This window comes from Poecilia formosa, unplaced genomic scaffold (genome assembly GCF_000485575.1).
Source record: "Poecilia formosa unplaced genomic scaffold, Poecilia_formosa-5.1.2 Scaffold1091, whole genome shotgun sequence".
Taxonomy (NCBI): domain Eukaryota; kingdom Metazoa; phylum Chordata; class Actinopteri; order Cyprinodontiformes; family Poeciliidae; genus Poecilia; species Poecilia formosa.
Genome location: NW_006801030.1, coordinates 32,130 through 37,762, shown reverse-complemented (window position 1 = coordinate 37,762; position 5,633 = coordinate 32,130).

Here is a 5,633-nt window from a genome sequence, read left to right as displayed (position 1 = left end):
GGCTCTTTTAAGGATAGGAAACAAAGAGAGAAAACAAGCACAAAACAGGCTACTAAACTGGAGCGCGAGATAACGCGTCAGCTACGACATTGTTTTTCCCTTTAATATACTGAATATCTAAATTGTAGGACTGCAAAAACAACGACCAGCGAATTAATCGCTGATTTGGACACTTCAGGGAAGACAAGAAGGTCAATGGATTATGATCTGTAAACACCACAATGTTAGCGCCACCACTTAAATAAACATCAAAATGTTTCAGGGCTAAGATCAAAGCAAACGTCTCTTTCTCAATCACAGAGTAGTTCAATTGGTGCTTATTGAACTTCTTTGAAAAATAACTCACTGGCCTGCCAATACCCAGATCATCAGTCTGTTTAAGGACAGCTCCGGCACCCACATGACTGGCGTCCACGTAAAGCTGGAACGGACGTTTAAGACGTGGTGCAGCCAATACAGGAGCAGCACAGAGGAGTCTTTTCACCTGCTCAAAAGCCTGCTGACAAAGAGAAGACCATTCAAACTTTACATCCTTACGCAGCAAATTTGTTAGCGGCACCACCACAGATGAAAAGTTTCGACAAAAACATCTGTAGTACCCTACAAGCCCAAGAAAACGCATTAGTTCCCTTTTCGTAGCTGGAACAGGAAACTGCTCTACTGCCTGAACCTTCGCTGCAACAGGGCGGACCTCACCCTGGCCAACCACACAACCTAAATAGGTAACAGTCGCCCTTCCAAATTCACATTTGGCCAGGTTGACTGTTGACCTCGCTCCCGCCAAACGAGTGAAAAGCTCCCAGATGCGCTTGCAATGTTTTCCGGTAAGCCATTTTTAAATTCCTCCAACAAGAAGTAGATCGCAGAGCTGATCAAAGTTTTTAACATCCTGTGCAGCGCACCACCGATCAAATAAGGCAGTTTTTACACGCCCAAATTCAATGCAACTCTGATTGTCGGATTTTTTATAGCAGCAAAATTTCTGTCTAAACGCCTGGGGTACGAGTTCATAAGCTTTTTCCACTGCACTCTTCACTTTATCATAATTCAAACTGTCACCAGGTGACCGCGAAGCATAAGCTTCCTGTGCTTTACCAGTAAATACACACTGCAAAAGCAGCGGCCAAACATCCTTAGGCCACCTCAGTGTCTTAGCCACACATTCAAACAAGACAAAATACTTGTGTACATCCAACTCTGAAAACGGTGGAATCAAGGGAATGCATTTATTAATGTCAAACTCCGCCCCTGCAGAACCGCTGTCCTGATCAGCAGAACCGCGCGCCGAGTCGCGTTTAGCAGCTGCCTCCAATTCCAATTTGCGCATTTCAACTTGATGCTGCAGCTCCAAACGACGCATCTCCAATTCCAACTCCATTTTACGTATCTCAGGGTCAAACGCCCCAACTTCACCCTGGGTGTTTGGTGCGGGAGGAGACAAAACATTTTGCTCAACCAACGTGGCATATAATCGCCCTTTAATTAACCCCCTTTTTCTCTTGTTTAACCACATTTATTTCAAAATGAGCAGCAATGGCTATGAGATCGTTTTTAGTAGCACTATTAAACTTCTCCAAAGAAGGATCAGTTGTAAAATTGTCCATATCAAACTCCATTTTCAAGAAAAAACTGATCACACGTCACAGAGAGACAAAAAGGCCAGCTAAGCGTCAAATACAGCGTGAAGTGAAAGCAAATTGAAACAAGTGCACAATGGGTCCAAAGTAACCATGTCCCCACTATACTTTACCTGCCTGCCACGACTTACCTGATAAACTGATTCCTGGCTCTTCACGTGGATCGACGGCGGGTTTATTAAGCACCAAACCAGTAAGAAATTAATCTTACGGACTGCCCCCGAGATCACTGATTACGCAGTGAACGCCAACCGCAAACCCCCACGACACTATCAAAACAAACAGGTGAAGTCTAAAGCGACAGCACCTCTTAGCCTAGCAGGAGACACAGCCACTAAAACAGAACCTACACTGATGCACAAGCCCAAAAAACATTTCACTCACCTGTATATCAGACCAACCTAACAAATATGCCACAACTACCCACAACAAACAAGCTGGTTAACAAAGCCGTGTCCAACCCACACGGTGACGTCACTGCTCATTCCTACAAACACGAAAAAAGATTAATGAAATACATTACGCATTCAAACCAACAAATTTACGAACTGTAGGAATTTTGCTTTTGACGAGCCCCCAGGGGGGAAAGTAGTTTTAAATTCTTGGGGGTATAATGGTAAAAAAAAAAATTTATATACTCCAAAGCTTCTTCGTGTGCTTTAGAGTTTCTGTGCTGATTAATTTTTGCGAAGTGATAAAAGCTGGCAGCTCTTGCATTGTTACAGAATAAACCTGTATTTCCTCCTTCAGCCCTCTGGCTGCAATGTCGACACGTTGAGATGCCATGAGACCTAAACTCTGAACATCATGGCATGGAGTGCATCCCAGTTTTCCATATCTGGCATATAAACATTCATTTTAGCTTTTAAACTGGTTCTACTGATCCTGTGTCCAGACAGAGGGCTAATCAGTAGCCTAGCATCATGACCTGTTTGTACTGAAGATCCTGCAGCTTCCACTTTTCTTCCTAACATGGCGCCTCCTCACCCTGACTCTCACACTGACAGGAGGAACCACAGAGCTCTGTTAGGTTAAAGCTCATCGTCTGAAGTTGGGATATTTTTCCTCCAACAGGTTCCAGAGGAATCACCTCAAACCAGATGCTGGACTGGATTTTATTTCAATGTCATTTGTGAATGTTAGCTTCTCTTTTTCAACAGTGGAGCTAAAGGTTGAAAAAGGTTATTTTGCGATCATTAATAAGCCTCCCTGAACACAGCGGTGGTTGATTAGTTAATTTTAAACTCCTGCTCTGCTCGTTATTTTGGTAATGGAACCGAAACGCACTGAACTGCGCAACACCTTGTTGAAACAATAATCACAGATTATTATTGTTTCGGGTCATTAATTTGAAAACGTTTTGTTGATTTTTTGTTGTTCTTTAATAAAGTTACGAACATTTTGATAAGCAGTCAGAGGAGGACCTGCTGGTCTCAGCGTCAGTTTGTCACCTAATGCTGAGATCGACTCAAAACCTTCTGCGATCGACGTGTTGCAGCCCTGATCTAGCAAAGCACGAACAGTTCAGAAACAATATGAAATGGGAAAAAAGGTATTCATTAACTGATTAAGTCGTTTTAGATTGTTCTTAAGAAACTAATCAGTCACGGCTGATTAGTGGGTGAACTCACGGCTGCACAGTGAACCCGATGATTTTTTACAGCAGACAGCCGCTCCCCTCTCTTGTAGGTACTGCGGACCCCGCTAAATCTTTTGGGGGTATGCCGTACCCCCTTACTTCCACCCTTACTTCCACCCCTGGCTATATAACATTGACCAGCAAAGTTTAAACCGGTGGTAAAGACTATTATTTATATGTAATCCTTTCACTCTGTCAAAAGTAAGATAGCTCCCAAATCTTCCGTTTTTGTTTTGAAGGTTTCCTAAAGACACAATGTGAGGAAGAAGAGGGAGATATCTTTAAAGAGAGACAGATTCACTGCAGCACGGATGAATCTCGCATCGGATTTTGGACTCAAACTCAGCTGCTGAATCTCTCTGAAGCTGGAAATCCTCGGCTGGAAAACAGCCGACAGATAATTTATATTAGGCTATACCATACCAACTTTATTTATAAAGCACTTTAAAACAACCACAGCTGATACAAAGTGCTGCACATCAAAACACAACATAATAAAAAAAAATAATAATAAAAACATAGTTTAAAAATAAAAACATACAATTTAAAACTAGATCCCGCTGGAGTTGAAAGCCAATAGATGGGTTTTAAGACAAACTTTAACATACATATAAACATGCATAGCCTAATATAAATTATTCAGTATTAATCATTATTTATTTGTTTGTATGTAAATATGTATTGATATTACTAAATAATTTATTAAATAAATTATAAACGGCTGTGTGCTTTGTAAAATGCTCATCATGTCATGATCCCTGTTTCTGTGTGTTTATTTTTGAGTTATTTCTGTTTGTTATCCTGTTCCCTGAGTCTGTCTTTGCATCTTCCCCGTTGATTGTTTCCAGGTGTGTCTCGTTCCCTTGATTACCCCACATGTATTTATGTCCACCTGTTGTCTCTGTCTCTTGTCGGGTCCTTGTCTAATGTCTTCAGTCTCGTCTGAGTTAGTTCGCGAGTCGACACAGTAGAACTGTCAAGTCCTGTGGCGACGAAAGCTCACATGTGTCAGTCTTTGCTAATCAGTTGCTATGGGTGCTGAGCCTCTGTGTTTCCGCTCTAACGTGCTGCCTGAAATCTGGACTGTACTGAGCTACATCTTTCATTAAACTCATCATTTCATCTATAATCTGCGTCTCTCCTCACCACCAACCAACCAACCACACTTCCTGACACATCATATCAATATCAGAATATTCCATTCATATTCTATTGTTATAGCAACTAAGCATATTTAAATATGCCGAACGCATCAACACAATTAAAAAATACAATTATTTATAAATATAGCTTTGATAGATGTTTGAATATGGTCTCCACTAACAAAAAGGTGTGTTATAATCAACTAAATGCGCTGATATATCATTGTGCCTGCCAGACATATAACGGTGAGTGGAGCAGTCGACCCTTTCAAGATGGCCGCCCTAAATCTCAAGAGCGGTCCATGAGGTGTCTATTCTTATATTATGTCTATAGTCGGGGACAGATTTTGGTGCACTGCTGATTTTTGAGAAAATTTAAGGCTTTTAGGTGTGCCTTACAGTCAGGAAAATACGGTAATTGTCATAATATATTATTTTAGTATTTTTAAAATTGTTTTAAACTTTTATAATGTATTGAGTTCTGCTTCAGGACAATGGATTTAAAGACACCATCCACCTACTACAAAGTTTAAAATAAAGAATATTCAGCAAACACCAGGAAAACACATTTTTGTGCTCACATGACGCAGGTTAGTTTAGTCAGTTATTTGAAAAAATTATATTTTGTGTATATTTTATTCAAATGTTGTGCTTTATCCATAGGATCTGTCTTGTCCCTCTTCTCAAGACTCAAGCCTTATTTTACACTTGTATCACAACAGCATATTGCATTTTCAAAAGTGTAGTGGAGAAGTCTCCGACCACACGTCTGAATGCAGGTGGCTGCTTCTGTGGCAGGTCTGAAACAGCCGCAAAACACCTGATTAGTGATTCCATGGGTAGGATCGTCAGGCGTCTAGCAGTCATGCTTTTGGACTTTGGGAGGAAGCCGGAGTACCCGGAGAGAACCCACGCATACATGGGGAGAACATGCAAACTCCATGAAGTTACTATAAAACCCTGGAAGTCGGGCAGGAGACCGACAGGACTCACTATGAAGCCTTGGATGTCTTCGTGATGGCTAGACAAGACTTACTATGGCTGCTATTTCTGCTGGTTCTCTGTGACCCTCAGCCTTTTCTTCAACTGTTCCACTTCAAGCTGCAGGTTTTTGTATATACACTCAAAGATAGTGCCTTTCTTCTCCAAGGTGGTGTGTTCCTGCTCCAAGGCGGTGTTTATTTCCTCCAAGTAAGTGCTTTTCTGCTCCAAAGC